Raw genomic sequence first — 20,068 nt, 5'->3', positions numbered from 1 at the left:
GACTTCTGTATTCTCTTTAACAGCAGCAAATCTTAGTGCTTTCTCCTTACTACTTATGAAAAGTCATAATCCCCAGCAGCAGTTATGGGACTTCCAAGGAGGAAGCAAAATGGTCAAGGTGAAGGGACCTCTGCTAAGCCCTCTTCCTCCACCTAGAACAATGCCTGATGCACATTCATTTTCTGATCTCTTCTCTTAAGGGGCAGCAAGCTCAATTTTATTTGTAGTCTCCCTCTTCTACAACAAAACTAAATGACATGTAAGCTCTTTATCAACCTTATCCCCAATAAAGAACTGGGCACACACTTTTTTAAGACATTGGTTTATTGAGAAAAATGAAAACACTTGAGAAAGCAATTTTCTGTTGACATTGAAGTCGATAGGACAAAAAGGAGTTTTCTTTCTAAGTCTAAATTGTATGTTTGTGACAATTTACTTATTAAAAGGTAAAAGTGATATAAACAGCAAAGTCAAGAATGGGAAATTAATCCTTTTGCTGAACAGGTCGTGCTCTGGCCAAAGACTTGTTGCCCTCTGCTTTGAAGAAATATTTTCTTCCCAGGTTCTGGGACCAATCCATTGGAAGTTCTGAAAGCCATTGTCCTTGGGGAGTAAGAAAACAACTCATTTAAAGGCCAGAGATATCCATTTTATAATGTTTGATAGGTTGATGACTTTTTTTTCCTAAGAAATATTTGTCCAAAGCATCTACGCATCAGGAACCATCCTGGATTGAAATATACCCTTGCTTCCATTTTCCACAGAACAGTCAGTGCTCCTGCTGAAAGGCTAATTGCACCAGATCACGTCACTCCCATCATCCACAGCTTTCCCTGGCTTTGCTCTGAATGTAGAGCATATTTCAACTCCTTCCCGTGGCACAGGAGGCCTTGCCTTTCCTGAGATGGCTTCTCCCTCACCTCTTTTGCCATAATTCACACTGGCCTACCCCACATTCTGTGACGATACCAGGTTCCACTTTACCCACAATCCTCCCTCTTGCTCCTCCCTCTGTATTACGAATTCTCCTCTAACTCACCACCACATGGCTGGAACTTTTCTCTCTCTAGCCGAGTATCATCTTTCCTCAAAAACTGAAAAGTAGAATGACTGTATGAACCAGCTGTCCCACTCCTGAGGAGATCAGTGAGCTCACCACAGAGACACTTGCACACGCATGACACACTATTCACAACAGCCAGAGCTGAGGAATCAGCCAGGGTATCTTATCAGCAGATTAATGGGAAAAATAAAATAAAAAAACAAGGTGTGTGTATACACACAGTGGGACTCTATACAGCCGAAAGAAAAATAGAATCACTGCATTTGCATGAGAAGTAGTTGGAATTTTTCATGTTAATGTAAACAGCTCAGCCTCACAAAGACAGGGGTCACATGATTTCTCTCACGTGGGAAGGAAAAGGCTCACGAAAGTGAAAGGGAGAATGCTGAGGACGTGGAAGGGGGGTAAGAGAGAATAACAGAAGGAGATACCATCAAAGTACTGCCATACATATCAGATGAACATGTCATACTGAAGGTCATTGCCTGCAATGGCTACTACATAGATAACAAACAAGTGGGGGAACCCAAACAGGCGACATCTGCTCCCGGTAAGCGTTCCCGTCTCCAAGCTTGCGCCTCTTTCATTAATGGCCGGCTCCTCACCCCCTCTTTATCAGCAGTGTTTCTCATTCCCGGACATCACACTTGTTGATTTGTTTCCTTTCTTATTGTTCATTTTCTCCTGCTAGAAAACCTTTTCTACTTCCAAAACCAGTGTCCTGAATCCAGTCTCTCTATGAGCACTCAGGATGCCACTTAGAAGGCAAGGGCTTTTGATTGCCCCCATGCACGCTGGAAAGGTTGTGGGGTTTAAAGGTTCCGTTGATGGTAAGAAGGAGACCAGGCTTTTCTCGTTGTTACGTCCAGCTCCCTTCAGACACCACTGAGAAGGGTCTCTACTCAGAGTTTTCTATTTCCCTTGGGTTAAACACACACACACACACACACACACACACATGTACCACACACTCATTACACACACATACCGCACACACACACACACACACACACACACACACACACACACATGAACATGTGCACACACAACATTCAAGTCAGGAAGGAGAGTTTAACCAGCATCTTGTCTCAAATCCTGGAAACAGTAAAACAAGCATTTGTCCCAGTATACTAAAGAGATTCTAATAAACTCAAGGCCTCTCACTCACCCAGTGGATCCCTTCAAACAGTTGGGTCTCAGATCAGGCCTTTTTCTGTAGAGCTGAGGGAGAAGGAAAGCTTCATTTATCCACTCAACAGACAGCTGGAATGCCTCACCCCTGAGATACTTCCCCTCACAACGTTGTCTAAGGAACCACCTTAACCTTTTATCACCTTCTAGCCCATTCCATTCTTTCCTTGTAGCATCGATCTCTTTCTAAAAACGCACTTCTGTTAATATTTTCCATAGTCGTTGTCAAATTTGGCAGTGGCAGAATATAAGTTTGTGGAGGTTAAGACCGACAGCTCCCCCACCCTACCCCCAACCACCACCTTCTATACACTGAGGCTTCTCCTTGCACATGGAAAATCGCCGTGTGTTGAGTATGGAAAAGGATGAGATCTCTGCTCCGCAGACATTAGCACTTAGCCCCTCCGCTCTGCTAATCTCCCTGGTTGCTTGCATACTCTTTTCACCTATCAGCCCTGCCAGTAACAGTTTCACGCGGGGTCTCACCTCCAGGGGCTGTGCCACACCGCTGAGCCCCTTGCTGCTCTGTCACACAAGGCTCACAGAAACTGCGCAGGCCTGTTGGTGATTTTCCCCCTCAGCACTCATACTTGACTTCCCGCAGCCAACCCTGCAAGCTTTCCACGGGCAAAGCGCGTGTCGTAGGCCAGAGAATCCAGAAAGAAGAGGTCTGCGAAGAGAGGAGAGCGAAGTGAACTTTCGGTGTACCGTTTCAGACGCCTGTGGTATGTGTGGGTAGCGAGGTCCGAAAAAATCCACTTTGTGTTCGTGGGTTTGAGTTTCAGGAAGGCTCAAGGTAAAATCGTTTGCTGGGACTCATTAACATGCGTTTGATCCTACTCAACAGTACCTGGGTGCAGGCACTCACGTAGGAAGGGCCTAGAGACAGAGAGAGTGAAGGAGGGTAAATGAACATAAGGGCCAGCAGAATGCGGACACTGAGAAGTAACCACGTCAGTGGTAAGAGAGTGCCAGACGCTGGTTGCTGTGGATACCAAGAAAGTTTAAATTTTCCAAAAATAAATAAATAAATAAATAAATAAAGATTGGCCAATGGGAGCAAATGTCAAGAGGAATCCACACTTTAAAAGGCTAGACAAATACCCACTGGGTTTGGCAGCTGAACCTTAAAGAGCAATTTCAAGTGAGTAATGAGCCTAGATGCCTGATTGAGAGGGATTGAAAATGGACCTTTAGAAGTGAGTAATTAAAGAGAATTATGGCAATGCCCCTGAGAGGCTCAGGTTGAAGACAGGAAGAAAGACCGGCCAGTTCCCAAGAAGGGGCTTCTAGACAAAGCCTCAAAGCTGGGTTCGCAATTGGACACTGAGAATAGACGTAGGTCCTTGTATGCCAATTACATTGTGATAAAGCAGTGCTTTCAGGGCACATTTTCATAGAGCTTCATAAGATATTATAGTACATTCTAAGTTGAGAATCATGTTTAAATTTTATTATGATACATTAAGATAGTCCCAATACATGAATGAGAAAAATTCAGTAAGAGGAAAAGCCAAAAACACACAAATTCACACTCTGGGCACACAAAAACTTCAACAAAGAGCAACAGTAACAAGAATGTGTGCCTAAGGTAGGAAGGAGGAAGACACCATGACTGGAGTATGAATCAGGGTCATGGCCAGGGTCTATACATGACTGTTCCACTTCTTGCAGAGTCTAGGTATTGAGGAAGGTTATGACCCACAGCAAGGCCAATAAAAGCCAAATGAAGACCTCCAGGAAAGGCTCAAAGAATTCTCTGAACAGATGAATAGTTACAATGCCATCAAAACTCACTTAAGGTCATAATAGAAAAACATGTAGTCATGAGACAAGGGTGGAAAAGGAGAGTAACATCCAAATTAAGCATCCGTTCTACCCGTGTCTTAGGAATTGAAGTGAACAAAATGCCAAATTTCCACAAAGGCTCAATGGTTGAGAAACGCAAAGACAAAACAGTTAAGAGGGCAGCATTAACTTGGTAGATGCTGCTTATTCAAAATACAACCACGTAGATCTTTCTTGACACTGTCTAAATACTAACGTATTCAATGCTTTATGGCTTCTCGTTTTGAATTAAAATAATTAGAACAGTAAGCAGCGTGCCAGGGTGCCTCCACCGCCTCAAACTCAGAGAAATTCATCTTTCTGTTTTCACATAAGCAGCACCAAAGAGGTAGAAAGTCTTTCCTTTGACTTGTATGATTTTCCACAACAATCTCCAGAGAAGTAGATTTGTCCATGGCCAAAAACAGGACAGGGAGAAGGGAGAAGGGCCATTTTAGATCTGTTGAAATATGAACAGTCAACCTGTTAGTTACAAGAGAAAACATAAGCCTAAAGAATGAGTGCTAGGAATAGCGAGCCACTAATTACAGAACTGAATGGAGAGACCAAGGAATGTGACCCTTAGCTCCGGAAGGCAAAGTTAAACACCTGGCAGAGAACTGGCACAGAACTGGCAGCCATTACAATGTTCTCCTAATGTGACCCTCAGGTTCTACAGCTGAAGTGATGGTCAAGGAGTTACAGGATTTGATAGATACCTCCAAGATGGTATCAGTCAGGTGTCTACTGCTATCTTAAATATCTATCCCTCCTCCCCACTGCCCCCAACCCAATCCTGTTTGTTTCCTAAAATAGAAGGTAGCATTTATAGAGGCTTCACTCTGAATATTCAAACATATCCACATTCTAAGACATTCGATGGTCTCAGCCACACTATTAGGTCCTAATCTGTTTATGGATGGAACAGCTATGACACAAACAGGCCAGGTCATGTATCCAGGTGACACATAGCTGTGAGCATGAGAGCAGAAATTCAAGCCCAAGCCTTCCAGACCTAGAGCCTTTGTTCTTGGCCCCTGGGATAGGCTGTCTCCCATCTTATTTCAGGTCAGCAATCCTCTCTCTCTCTCTCTCTCTCTCTCTCTCTCTCTCTCTCTCTCTCTCTCCTGGAACGTCACAAGATTGTTTAGCTGGTCTTTATTAAATTTACTTGTGTGTTTTTCTAATTATAAGAATAGCATGTAAATACATTTTCTAAGGAAAATATCATAATAGCATGAATAAAATTCCATTTGACAGTGAGCTATGATCCCAGGTTGCTCCTCTGTGTGTGGTGTTTTAATTTTTTTCTTTCTATATAGTTTTCTGCATGCTTATGGGGTTTTAAAAATAATATGATTGTATAGATAGTTTCATGATATATTATGTCAATCACCTGAAAACTTCACTTTAAACTCACCTGCTTGTTTTTCAGGGCACAGTAAATGAAAACAATGTAACATTTGAAGGATGGAAACTCTGTTTCCTTTCTGGAAAACACCTTCAAACAGAGACGGTGAGATCCTACTGAAGTGTCCTACTCTCCTCATCTTGGAACCAGCAAAACAATCCTCAAAAGACTAGAAAGCAATTGAGGGGCAACAGTTCAAATGAATAGAGAAATTTACCTCATCTGGAACTTACTCATGCTTTAAGGCCAAGCCCAGTTCTAATATCAAACATACACACATAACCACAATATTCAGTTTACCCAGACATCTCATTCCTATAGCCGCCTGAACACGGGGCTCCATTCGGTCCCACTCACTGGATATGACAGCTTGCCTCTTTCTCTGTGGAAAGAGTGAACACAGAAAGGTGAACATGGTCACCTGCAGTGACAAGCTCACACAGACAGGAATCACATCTCTCTCAGCACCGGATAGAGTACCATTCTTAGCCCAACACCCTGACAGAAACAAGCGTGCGTTGAATAAATGAACGAAGTTGACGTGACCGATTCTGGTTTCCCACATTCCACAAAGTCCTACAGAACAGGATGATTCCACCAGCCACAACCACGAAGAGTTAGGGTGACCGTGACAGTCACAGACCAGCAGCACTCACTCGGAGTGAGACGTGGAAATAGTACTTACTACCTGAGATGTACTAGGAAAAGCATTATGTTTTAGCTAAACACCTGAGTCAATGAAGCACCTTCCCCATGGGCTTCTCACGTAACCAAAGGTGATCTTCTTAATCTCTCCCTTTAGTTTGCTTACTTATAATAACGAAGATAACAAAAGCCTGTAGGCCTGAGTGAGGATTAAATGAAATAATGAGCAAAAGCATCTACTAGTGTGCAAGGCACGGAGTAGGCGGTGAAAAAATGCCAGTCCCGTGTCTATTTTTCCTCCACCTACCCGCTGCCCCCTTGCTAAGAAGATTTTGAATTTATTTATGCTGATAAGCCTGTCTCCTCTCTCATTTCCACTTTTGACAATCCATGGAACAACTTCTGTTATTTTCAAGTCTGAGTGCAGTGGTTCTCAACCTCCCGAATGCTATGACCCTCCAATACAGTTCCTCATGTTGTTGTGAGCCCCCAACCATAAAATTATTTTGCTGCTACTTAATAACTGTAATCGTGCTACGGTGATGAATCGTGATGAAAATATCTGATAAACAGAATAACTAATATGTGACCCCCAAAGGGGTCATGACCCGCAGGTGGAGAACCACTTTCCTAGAGGGTTAAAGAGAATTTAAGGCAACACAACTAAACTAAAAAACCCTAATTCATCCTCTATCATAGGTATGGATCTTCCAACATTTAAAAATGACTATCCATAATAACAAAGTCATTGTCATTGGGGGGGCAGTCCAAAGGATGACAGCCAAAGGGGGCTCATGGAGTAAGGAGAGAAAGGAGGGAAAGCAAAAGGAATATAGTGGACTAGGGGAGGGATACAAGGGGAAAAGAGGGAGGGAGGGGTTGAGAGGAGATAGGGGGGCCACAGCCAGGATATATTGTAATAAATGATAAGAATAATAATAATAAACTGAAATCATTAAAATTTTTAAAAATTAAAATCTTGAAATGAAAGAATGACTACCCACAAATCACTGGGGCATCTCTGAATGATCTTACAATTAGTCACACCTTTAAAGTTGACCTCCATTTCTTCCTGTTCATCCTGAACTGTAAACTTGAGCAATGCCCAGCTTAATGAAGGCAGCGTTTCTGCACTCTTTCTTAGGTATCTTATAAATCTCGTTAAAGAAAATAAATCTACTTTTTGCTTTGAGGCCTCAGGAGTGTCAAGAATAATTGAGCATTTCTTCATGTGCCCAAGGCCTGGAGATTACATCTTTCCCTTAAAGACTTAGAGAGAGACACCCATTTAGAACTGTAGTCAACAGCATTAGCTAAACATACTACACCCAAAAGACAAACAACAGCTGGATTACCGAGGCCCAGCTCACCTCCTGGTCAATGCTGATCTCAGACTTCCTTATTCACACGAAGTGCATAACACTGATGAATGTACCGACTCACACATCACCCAGAAGGACTCCGAAGTGGAAATTAACAGCCTTCAGAAGCTTAGGAATAACTATATTTTATAGACTCTCTCTTCTGCATTCTTTTGCAGGGGTTCAGCATGAAAGATGCATCTAGACCATACAGATCCTTGTGAGTTTTTACTGTGCTCCATAAACAACATGAGAGTTTCATGGAGATGTCATCAATGGAGAGCAAAATATGAGGCTTCTCTGCTATTGCATGCATATGCTATTGCCCTGGGTGACCCAGAAATAAGACGTGTCTCTAAAGCTGACCTTCATAGCTTCCTCTTCAGCCCAGACTGTAAACTTGAGCAATGCCCAGCTTGTTGCTATATATACATATATATGGCCAAGAAGAAAACACCTGAAACTAGAAATATTTCAGACAAAAACCTAGCTCAGCTGAAGTTGTCAATTAAAATTTAGACTAATCTGATTCTCTCCTTCCCTATTCAGAGAAGCAATTTTCCCCTAAGCCCAGCACCAGTTAGACCACTAAATCATCTAAATTACAGTGTCAAAAGCCAAAACTTTGCTCTGCCTATTAGGAGTGTGGATCTAGTTTGCTGAATCTCATGTGAAATCATACACCATTCAGGACACTTACCTAAAACCACTGTAAAGCATTTTCATGGTGTGCTATGAAATCAATTTTAAGCAGCCTGCTATTCTCTTACATTTTCGTTCCTGGTGGTGAGGAATAGATTGGGTGGGATGGGGCAGAGATTTGGGAATCGTAAGTATAATACCTTAATTTAAAAGATTAATTAGGCATAGCAGAGATATGGGGAATGCTAAAAAAAAAAATGAATCAAACCCTCATATCAAATGCTTAGGTTCAGAGGAGCTCATTCTCCCTTGGTGTGTGTGTGCGTGTGTGTGTGTGTGTGTGTGTGTGTGTGTGTGTGTCCATGTGTGCTCTCAGGAGCATATTTAGACCAAGACCAAGGGATAATCTTGGGTGTTGTTGTTAAGGCACCATTGGCTTCCTTTAACAAGCTGCGGCCTGGAGTTTGCCAATTAGGTGAGGTGATCTGACCAATGAGTCCCAGGGGGCTCCCCCAGGCAGTGGCTGAAGTTACAAGCATGGCAAGCATTTAACTGACTGGGATATCTCCGTAGCCCTCACTCTTAGTATTTAACCTTATTATTTAATAAAAGGAAACTAAGGGAACTCAGGAGTCTGCCTGATGGGATGGGGGGGGGGGCAAAACCCAGAAACATCAATAATTTTTCAAGGTTTTAAAAAAAAAATGAAACAACTACATAGAAGATAAAAATCTTCCCAGAAAAACAAAAAAAGCAGTAAGAAACAGCTTTAAGGGAGTTGGGAGAGTGATGTTTATGATAATTGACCCTAGAAATGCACCCATAGCCATCCCAATTATTGGCAAAGCTTTATTCATTGGCTTTATAGAACCAACAAGATCCAATTCCTCACCTACCACAGCTGACCAGATTGCCTTACAGGAAATCAAGCAGGTTTCTCTTCACTTAAAAAAAAAAAAAAAAAAAAAAAGGAAACTCCTCTCTACCCAAAAGAACTGGGTCATACAATAGAGATTGCACTCTACAATGTCATTAACATTGAGTTGTAAGGAAACATGGTTCCCACAGGCCTGAAAAAGTTTCTTAAATTTGACCTACATTCAAGTATAATTATCTTTCTTTCCCAGTTGGCAAACAGATACTGCATAACCCTGTCATAAAATCCCATAATTAATGCAGTTTTGAATGTTATAAGCCGAATTATCTGACCTAAAATATGGCAAGATGTAGAAGAATGCAAGGCAGTTGGCATAGAATGGTTGCACCTTCGCCCTGGCTCCCAGGACTTTAGAAACTACGACTTTCCTTTACATAACAGCATTTATTTTGTGTATAGAAGTCATCCACACAGTCCCCAGTAGAAGACAGCAATGCAGCAACCATATCAAATATTTAGGACTAGTCTTAAATATTGTTAAAAGGACACCCAAGATTTAAACTAAAGCATTCTCCATGAAGCCCTGGGGCACTGGGAATTTATGTAGACAGACCACATCGTTTGTTTGTGCTGTTGTATTTATTTGATTTTATCAGTGAGGTAGTTGAGAGATAGCGTGGTACTGAATTAAAAAGCGCTGAGAAGCTGGCACAAAGCTGTTCACCACAGCAGTTCTTTGATCTTAAGCAGATTCATCCTCTTACTGAAAAAAAAAAAAACAAAAAACAAACAAACCTCCATTTCTCACTTCAAATGAGATAGTAATATCCATTTTATAGCATTGTTAAAAAGAACCAAAAATTATGATAATTGGCACACTTTTTTACTTAGAATGGATTAAACAGATGTTTGGGTTAGAATTAAGTATTCCAATATTAAGACATCACCAGGAAAAAAAAATAAGTGTGCAAAAGGTATCCTTTTTATTGTTGGCGAACTTCATGCATGCATATGACACATTTGCTCAGATCTATCTCTTTTCCTTCCTATCCAGGTCCTCCTGCCCCTATCCTCCTACCACTTTCTCCTCCAACTTCAAGGGCTCTTTACGTTTAAAATGTTTATTTTAAAAATGTATATTGTTTATTGTGTGCGAGTGCTCGCACAGGCGCGTGTGGGTGCATGTATGTGCACCGCGTTTCGCAGGAGCCCAGGGAGGTCAGAAGAGGACAGCAGATTCTGTGGAACTCAGGTTACAGGTAAACCATAACTTAGATGGCGAGAAACAGGTCCTCTGCAAGAGCAGTAAGTGCTTTTCTTTTTTTTAACTTTTATTAATCACAATTTATTCACTTTGTGTCCCCCATAAGCCCCTCCCTCCTCCTTTCCTCCCCCTTCTTCATGCATGCCCCTCCCCAAGTCCACTGATAGGGGAGGTTCTCCTCTCCTTTCTGATCTTAGTCTATCAGTTCTCATCAAAAGTGGCTGCATTGTCATCTTCTGTGGCCTGGTAAGGCTGCCCCCCCCCTCAGGGGGAGGTGATCAAAGAGCCAATCAGATTATGTCAGAGGCAGTCAAGTCCCTCTTCCCATTACTATGTAATCCACTTGGACACTGAACTGCCCTGGGCTACATCTGTGCAGGGGTTCTAGGTTATCTCCATGCATAGTACTTGGTTGGAGCATGAGTCTCTAGGAAGACCCCTGTGTTCAAATTTTCTGGTTCTGTTGCTCTCCTTGTGGAGTTCCTGTCCTCTTCAGATCTTACTATTTCCCATTTCTTACATAAGATTCCATGTACTCTGCCCAACAGTTGGCCATTAGTCTCTGCTTTGATAGTCTGCAGGGCAGAGCTTTTCAGAGGTCCTCTGTGGCAGGTTCCTAGCTTGTTTCCTGTTTTCTTCTTCTTTGCTCAACCATGTTTGTAGCAGCTTTATTTGTAATAGCCAGAAGCTGGAAACAGCCCAGATGCCCCTCAACTGAAGAATGGATGCAGAAATTGTGGTACATCTACACAATGGAATATTACTCAGCAATGAAAAATAAGGAAATCATGAAATTTGCAGGTAAATGGTGGGACCTGAAAAGGATCATCCTGAATGAGTTGTCCCAGAAGCAGAAAGACACACACAGTATATACTCACTCATATAGACATATAATATAGGATAAACCTACTAAAATCTGTACATCTAAAGAAACTAATCAGAGACAGTAAGTTCTTTTAAACACTGGGCATCTTTCTGGGACCTGCTTTTTAAAAATATTTTTTAACTTTCTTAAAATTTGATATTTCTATCATTTTTACCACACCAAACATTTATTTACAGCATTTTACCACACCCTCTACCCTTCCAACTCCTCACGTTGTCCCCGCTTCTTCCTCTCAAATCTGTGACTTCCTTTTCTTTATTGTTATTGTTGTGTATGTGCATGTCTGTATGTCAAAATGATGTAAGCTATAAACAAATTATGCAGAAATTTCAGATCAGTCCACCTAGTCTGTGATTCTGCATAAAATGGTAGATGGAGCATGTGTTTATATTCTCTGCCAACCAAAAGCCCACTGAAGTGTCACTAAAGCCTTCGGCGGCCAGGGTGATGGCTCAGTGAGGAAGAGTGCTTACTGAGCAAGGATGAGAGCTGAGTGTCAGTCCCCCAGTGCTCACAAGAAGATGAGTGTGGCAGAACACACAGATGACCCCAGCACTCTGCGGAGCATAGAACCAGGCAGATCTTAGGGATTCGGTGGGTTGCCAGCCTACCTGAAACAGTAATCCTTAAGTTTGGAGAGAGAATCTGCCTCATGAAGCCCGGCAGGGAGCAACAGTTCAGGAACTCTGACAAACTCTTCTGACCTCTGTGGGCATGTATACAAGTACATGCCCCCCCAACACACACACACACACAAAACCTCCTCCATGTATGCGTACATGTGCATATGCAAACACCACAGATAGAGAATATAAATAAGTATAAATTCATAAGGTAAAAAGTCAAAATAAAGAGTTGTTATCCGTTGATAACACACGTCTACAAATTTCTGGAGATTAAGAGTACAGATGCGCTAATTGGTGACAGGAATGCAAAGACCCAGATCAGAGCAAAATGAAGAGAGTAGAGAGATGCAGTGATGAGGATACATGACTCTTAAAAGGCCACAGTGTTCGTGCTTCTGAAGGTTCAGACGGCAAAGGGACATGTGTAAAACACAAGCCTAGCCTAGAAGAGAAATCCACTCGCAGCTGAGCTTTAGGGCCGCTGTTTCTCTGTGGTGGGAATCTTAGTCCAGTTCACGATGCCTGCCTTGCTCAGATTCCCACGTGTGGGGGGGAATGTTGTATAAGCGACTCTGGAGAGGACAGATTCTCACATAGAATTGACAATATGAAGAACACATTTTTTGTGAGGATTCTAAAATCATCAGAAAGATTTGTGAGCGCATTGTTTTCGGTAGAGGGGAACAGAAAGGGCTAAGGAAAAACCAAACTACGCTTAAGAAAAAGAAATGAGAATCTTAGAATATAAGCTGTCTTTAGCACCTCCTAAAAGGTAAAATTAAAATATGCTAAAACACCATAGGAAAACTAACAAGTATTTATTAGGAACTATGGAAAATTAGTATCAAAACAGAGAGAAAAAAGGAAGGGAAGGAAGGCAGGTCATTGTTCATTTGAAAGATATAGTGGAATTTTGTGCCTGAAAGTGGCTGTGGAAGATCCTTCCATCCAGGACAGTCACTGAAGATATAAGCCAACAGAAAAACAGATTCTCTACAAAAAAAATATATTAAATATTAAATTAAACAGTATTGAACTTCACAGCAGAATATCGAACATTTAATAGACGGGGAGAATGCCTTCAAAGTTCTAGAAACCTCTTTGTAATTGGATCTTCCATACTGACTCATATTTTTACAATTTATTTTTTATTTATTGCAGTTTATTCACTTTGCATGCCAGCTGTAGCCCTGACTTATATTCTTATTCAAGCGTGAGTGTACGGAATATTTCTTCCATGGATTGCTTTCCCCACCCTGGGAGAAAGCAGGAAAGCACTTCCTCACTCCTGCAGACTATGTAAGCAACAGGAAGGACACAAAGACACGAGAATGGCAGAAGACAAAGATGCTCAGTGAAGCACAGGATGATGATCACTGTGGAACAGGTGCAGAAGATGGCCACCGAGTGGGAAGCCTCTGAAGAAATTTCCAAGAGAGAAAAAAAAAAATCAGATCTCTAGCCAAACAGAAAAAAGAAAAGAAAGAGAAAAGAAAACAATGTGGATGTGAGAAAGACAAATGACATTTAAGGAAAAAAGGGCGGGGGGAGGAATGGCCCTGTGGATGGAAAGAAAGCATGCTCTGCAAGTGTGAGGACCACACAGGTTACACCCATAGCAGCCACCTAAGCCCTGAAAATCTGTGGCAGCCTGTCTGTAAGCCCAGGGCTCGGGACTGCTCAGATGAATGAAGTCTGAGTTGAAGTGAGAGCTCTGCCTTCATAGATAAGCTAGAAAGCAATCAAAGAAGCCTCCTCACAAAGACCCTAGGCCTCCACGAGAATATGCATGCATAGGCACCCCCAGACATGCAAACACAAGCACACCACACACACACATACACACACACAAACTACATACACCACACCATAACAAGACAGAAGTATAATGGTAACTAACCCGTTATTTGACACTGAGTTCCAGGGTAAAAGATTAGTTCACATACCATAGAGAAAAAAAGGTAGAATTATGAAGAGAGAGCAGAAAGAGGATGCTGTTAGTAATCTTGACAGCGGTGTGAGAGGACAGCAAGGCCGCTGGGAACACACTGCTTTCTGGGGAAGGAGTCCGTGTTCTTCCTGAAGCTGCACAGGTGACCGAGGCATTGTGACAGAAACATGATGAGTCGAGGGACAGTGGGGCTAACGTTCTTATCCATCAGTACTTTCCGAAAAGACAATTCACAGTATTAGAAAAGTCCACCTGGCTTTGCTATAACAAGCCGCCTTGCTGTACGGAAGGATGGAGATCTGTTTAGCTGGCAGTTTTTGAGGCTGAAATTTCACCATTGGCTAGCCTAGAGTGGCTTCTGGTGAAAGGCCCCTCTGTGTGCTCCCTTCCGGTGGATGATGTCCCGCGCAGGAGAAGAGAAAACACGTGGCGGGGCAGGAAGTCAGAGCATGAGAAAGGTGAGTGTTATGCTTTAGAACCTGCTCTAAGAGGAGCTGAGCAGGTTCCCATATGAACGGCTTTGATCCCCTTCGTGTGAAATAATTAGCTTGGTCTATAATTACCCCGCCTTCTCTTAAAGGTCTTCCACTTCACCGCCCTGAGGACCAAGCTTTAACACATGAACCCTGGACAACATGCTCGTGCTATAGCCAAACCACAGCAAACACCTGAGAGTAAGCAACACGAGCGACGACTTCGGCGATGGGGGGGCTAACCAAAGATTGTGTTCCAAAATTAAAAGTTATACCTGAGCAGAGACACTGAAGTCAGAGAAGGGTGGGATGGAAAACTGTCGGTGTCTGCCCAAGTGTGACTCTCACAGTTAAAATACGTGGTTTCCATTTATACTTTGATAAAAACTAAAGTTACAAAGTAAGTGCTATAAAAGTACAAAGTACTTAAATTTCACTATAAAATATACAGTCCAACATTATAAACGAGATGACCAGATGTGTATGAAAGTCTTGAGAAAATGTTCACAGTATACTGGATGTTGAACATGACTCACTTTATACTGACAGGCAGCCACCGAGTAATTCTAAAGTGTTCAAGCCCAGTGAGAGGATAAGTGCATTTCACCATAGCCTAGAAGACATCTAGGCCCATCGATTACAGTGTACAGGGAATGCCAGATTGCTTTATGATGTCATTTGCTACTACAGAAATTATTCATGATGCTCCTGCAGCAAGCTGAGTTCCTATGGGGCTGATACCTTGATTCAGAATCTGAAACCCAAAGTGGACTAAGCACTTGTCCGATTTAGATGCTGGTTGACCTCAAGACCAGTGCCTTCACCTACACACACATATGCAAACTGCAAACACATTTGAAATGAACAACCCTCCAAGCAGCCGAGAACAAAGGAAATATTCTGCAAAATGATGCTGAAACACTATCACTGATGCATGCTATCTCAGGAGCGTCTTTCCGGTCGAACAGCATGCCTGCCTGTGACTCAGATACTGTTCTCATTGGAAAAACAAAGATGACAGGTCTACTTAAACGCTCAAACAGTACCCTCTGCTGGTAGAGATGTGATTTTTATTTGCAAAAGAACTGAGTTTCATTAACAACAAGGAAAAGAGATTTTTAAAAAGAAGAGAGAAGAGGAAGAAGAGAGAAGAAGAGGAAGAAGAGAGAAGAAGAGGAAGAAGAGAAAGTGGAGGAGGAGAAGGAGGAAAAATAAGAAGAAAAAGAGGAGGAGGAGGAGGAAGAGAAAGAAGAAGAAGCACAAGAGGCCAAGAGGCAAACAGATGTCAACAAACAAGCAAGCCCAGTGGGTTTTAGTCCATTTTAAGGAAACAGACACTTTAAGATCCATCCTTAAATCCCAATGCAACACTTGGCCTTGGCAACAGCATATATTAAGGAATGGTTTTGAAGTGTCTGTCCTTTGCTTTACTAAGTTATTCATCACAAGCTTCCCCTGGGAGTATCCTCAGTGCTCTGAGTGTATGACATGATATATACTTTGCCTTTGGGGAACATATTAATTGTGTCAAACAAAATGTTTCTTTAAGTTACAGACCAGGGCTCTTACAGGACCCGAGAATTCCCATGTTTGCAAATGCCTAGGAAAAGTTCAATGTTGATTTTTTTTTTTTTTGTCCTAAGAAATGGTTGTTTGAAGACAGTAAAATTAGCATATTGAATGAAAGAAAGAATGGGTGAGTTATATCCTTCAGGGCAAGGGATCTGAAGATGTATTTCACATAGTGCATTGTAAGTACTTAATCAATGGAGTAGCAATCCAGATTAGTTACCTTATGTACAGGGGAAAGCTGGTGTTTCTAATATCTTTCATTAAAAATCAGTTGAATACCTGGCTTCCGATGCCTCCAAAGTAGTGCGATTAACTATGTCAAATGCTTTCCATTTTCATGGGGCTTTTGCAGTGGAGAATAGTGTGTGCATATTTAAAGATGTTACAGAGCCCAACTTCTTTAACTGTAAGCCATGACCCCCATACAGGGTTGCTTAAGAGAATGTGAGGGTTCCAAAGAATTGACAACAGCAAAAGACACCTGAAAGCGCAATGCCCAAAAATAAGCCCCAAATAAAATCCCAGTGTCCAAGGTGCTTCCGGCTATGCTCACACTGTTCCATAGCACAACGTCACTGCAGCCTCAGCTCAGAACACACGTGTGCCCTGTTCGCCGTGCATGCTGTCACTCATCCCAAGGAGTGCCCTGAAACTCCATCCTCGGAGACACTGCTTGCTACGGACCACAGTGCTTTTACTGTACACACAGTTTTCTGCTCTCATGGAAAGGTAATGGCTTAATTAGGGAAGACAAAGATGTTCCCACCATCATGCCTCAGCAAGGAAGTAACACATTAGTATATGTTTGAATTATATTGTCTTTGAATGCTTGATTGTAAGAATTGCATCTGAGCTGCCAATGAGCTCATAAAAATGCCATTAAATTAATTTTAGCTTGTGATTAAGGCAGAATTTCCAATAAGTTTTGCAACGGCCTTATACATATTTCTGCCTTTTGTACTGTACATTCATGCCACGTGGGCATTCTCAGCATTGATGATTCATAAAATCAAATTATCAGTCAGCTCTCAAAAACAGTGAGGATCTTCCATGTCGTGCCACATGAAGTATTCAGGCAAAGCTTGATTTTTGTCACATTTACTATTGATATGTAAATCCTTACAAAAGAGTCTGTGAGCCAAAATAAGTACTTGCATATTATCATTCCAGTGAGCTAGCCCATAGACTAGAGTTCTTTCCTCAAGGCCTATGTGTTAGCCTCATGTGCTGCCAACAATTTCTTCTCCTGTCCCCTTGCTTGTCTCCGTCTAACTCCACAACTTCTTCTGATACTGACTTCGTTGCCCCGAGCTGATCCACGGGGCTAGTCTCCCTCACGCTCCTATGTTTCTACATTTTTGCCATCTTAAACACACGGCAAAAACAAAACACCTATTTATTGCTTTATCTAAAGTCTTTTCCTCTTTTACCGAGAAGTCAGGGTCCGTATCTCTTATGTTCAGAATATAATAACTAGGTCTTGGTGACTGATTCTTGAATGAGGGTAACAACTTGAACTCTTCTTGGGTGTAGCTGGCCATGTCTGGTTGATACCACATATGCCCTGAGACTCAGCTATAGAGGGAGGAAGTTACAGGTTGAGTCCCTAATATATCACCAGGATCTTGGGAAAGACACTAGCCCTCTCAGAGCTTTTCCACTTCATTTAAAATATAACCGTGCTCAGTGGAAGAGGATGTGCCTAGCTCCACAGCAATTTACTGTGCCAGGGCATGTTGGTACCGGTGGTGGGCTTCCCTTCTCTGAGGAGAAGAGAGGAGGGATAGGGGGGAGGAATGTATGATGGGGAGACTGGGAGGGGGGGTTCAATCAGGATGTAAAGTGAATAAATACATGAATTTAATAATAAAAACATCTCTTCTTTTTTTTTAAAGGAAATAAAGAAAATTAGGCCTCGATCTGTACAGAGGACTAAAGATGACACAACTTAATCCTCACACAATACTGCTAAGTCATAGGTGTTTGTTTTCATCCTGACTACGATACCCGGCAAGTCACTGTCACCCCCTTCTATGCCCACCTGTGTGACTTGGCAGATCGGAACCGCGCAGTCCACTCTCACGCTTGATCTCAGACAGCATCCTCCCACCGAAGATGGACACAGTGTCTGCGCTCTCCTCTGCGGGAGAAAGCAGGCCTGGGAGGGTTACACAACCCGATGTTTGAATCGTGGAATTTGATTTTAGGTCAGAAAGATTTATTCCTGACTGATACTTTCCTGATCATGCAGCTGACCTTAATCAAGTTCCGGAGAAAGCTTGGGACTTATCTTTAGCCCCACATTACTCCGGCAGGGAGCTAGGACTCAGATGGAATTATGGGTAGATCCTCTGGGGGCAGAGCACAAGTGATTCCTTGACACAGGATTCCCCCTCCCCAAAGGAGGCAGGATAATGTGTTTCATGGAAAGCTAATGGGACTAGAGCCAGACCGCCTGGGATCAAGCTTTTCAACACCACAGCGCTACAGACTTAACTGAGTCCCCAGGCTTGCCCTGTAATACTGAGTTCATAATATCTGCTTGGGGGTTTGTTCTGAAGGTAGAAGATAATCCTGTGCGGAAGGAAGCGAGGTGTGGAAGGCAAGCTCCCTAGTGCTGGTTACATAACAGAAGAGAATCAGACCATGGGACTCCGTCCCCACCTCCGCTTCCCCAGGTACCTTCTATTCAGTTAATAAAACAACTAAACAAACCACAGCCACTGGGATGATGTTCTGCAGCTCTGTGTCCCCTGTCGAATCCCTGCTCCCGCTGCCTGCAACCCTGGGGACGCAGTTCTCAGTTCTCGCTTGTGGCCCACACTCTTAACAACAAGGCAGCAAATTCCTTTCCCTTATTTGTAGCAAGCGCCTTGATCCTAATGAGCTGCTAATCAGCCTCGCTGGTTCCTCCGAACCCCTAGAAACTGAATCATGCACAGTCGTTCCCTGTTTCCTAACCGCAGCATCCATCGTCCGACGGGGTCATACTCCCCAGCAGGACCCCCGAGTCTGACAGTCTGACATAGGGAAATGTCTGCTTTCCTGACTTTAGTCTGGTTTAGCCATCTTACAGCACTTGGTACAAAAGTAACTATGTGAGTAAGGGAGGAATTTATCCCAAGGAGGTTGCGTAACTGCCAGAATCTTCAGGAAGCTGAGGGATTTGCCTTTAAAGATGTGTGACTGGAGACGAGGCCCAGGAAGAACATGATAAATCATACCCAAATCGCTTTCCACCTTCAGTGCAGCCACCACTGAAGAATAGATGCTGCACTTGACAGCAGCTGCCTTACCCTTGGGTCCCTAAGAGTCTCCACTGCTCAGCTACTCCACTGCCCTCAGGAGCCAGCCTTGCTACTAGAACAGAGATTTCCCCTTTCTCAATCTACCCTTGAAAAACTTATTTACAACTAGAAATGAGACTATGTATCCATGTCTGCCTGCAAAGGAGTATGGGAAGGGGGCTATACACTGGGAGGTGACTTTCTCCTCAGCAAGACTTCCAAGATCATGAATCCCTCCGTAGGACAAATTCTAAATTCTGGACAGTCCAAATTATAACAGTAGTTGCTACACCTACTTCGTAGCAATGACTTGAGGTTTCATTTGCTCGACATACACCTAAAAAAAAAAAAAAAAAAAAAAAAAATCACAGTTTTCGGTAGCTGTTGAAATAAATAAATTTAAATGGAACCTAAAGTAACATAGTGCTGTTGTCAGCTGAGTTCCTGCCACATTCCCTTTGGCTCAGCCTTTTGTTCTGAAGTTTTAACTACAGCCAGACACAAGCATCCTCTCAGCCTTGCAGAGAGTGGCTGCTAAGAGCAGCAATCTATGTCATTCCAGTCCCCTCAGCCTGGCTGGCACCAGCCCTAAAGCCTTCTGGCTTCCCCCACATCTTGGCTTTGTCTCCTTTTCATCATTCTCTTGCCCTTTGGACTGCTGACTGCATTTGGCTCACTTACTTTTTGACCCCGGGCACTTTGTAGTGTTGCTTAACAGGGGCACTGTGAGCATTTGTTCAGAACAGCTCTCTGCCTCATGTGTTGCGAGGCCTTTTAAACATCTCTGCCCATTCAGTGCTCAACTAGTTCTGCAATCACAGGGACAACCCAAAATCGGATAGAAATTACTCAAAAACAGCTCCATCACCAACGCCCAGCCCTGCATAGGTGACAGCTCACCAAGCTGGGAACCTGGAGAACACTACCCAGCCTGCAGACAGTTCAACAGGTCGGAGAGCTGTTTCCAGCTGCCTCGGTTGATTTAAACCTT

At 42.8% G+C, this 20,068-nt stretch overlaps 1 long non-coding RNA gene across 1 annotated transcript; it reads right to left on the bottom strand.

Annotated features, from left to right (window-relative positions):
• Positions 1-386: 386 nt before the first annotated feature.
• Positions 387-17,955, bottom strand: LOC132652169 (uncharacterized). The gene is made up of 4 exons (XR_009589646.1): positions 17,832-17,955; positions 2,741-2,924; positions 2,232-2,284; positions 387-603 (listed from the first exon to the last, which is right to left on the bottom strand). It is a non-coding gene; the product is annotated as an uncharacterized LOC132652169 (long non-coding RNA).
• Between the last annotated feature and the right edge of the window lie 2,113 nt (positions 17,956-20,068).

The sequence above is a fragment of the Meriones unguiculatus genome, chromosome 2, assembly GCF_030254825.1.
Source record: "Meriones unguiculatus strain TT.TT164.6M chromosome 2, Bangor_MerUng_6.1, whole genome shotgun sequence".
NCBI classification, from domain to species: Eukaryota; Metazoa; Chordata; class Mammalia; order Rodentia; family Muridae; genus Meriones; species Meriones unguiculatus.
The sequence above is the reverse complement of the archived record's forward strand: the minus strand, read 5'-3'. Positions and strand labels throughout refer to the sequence as shown.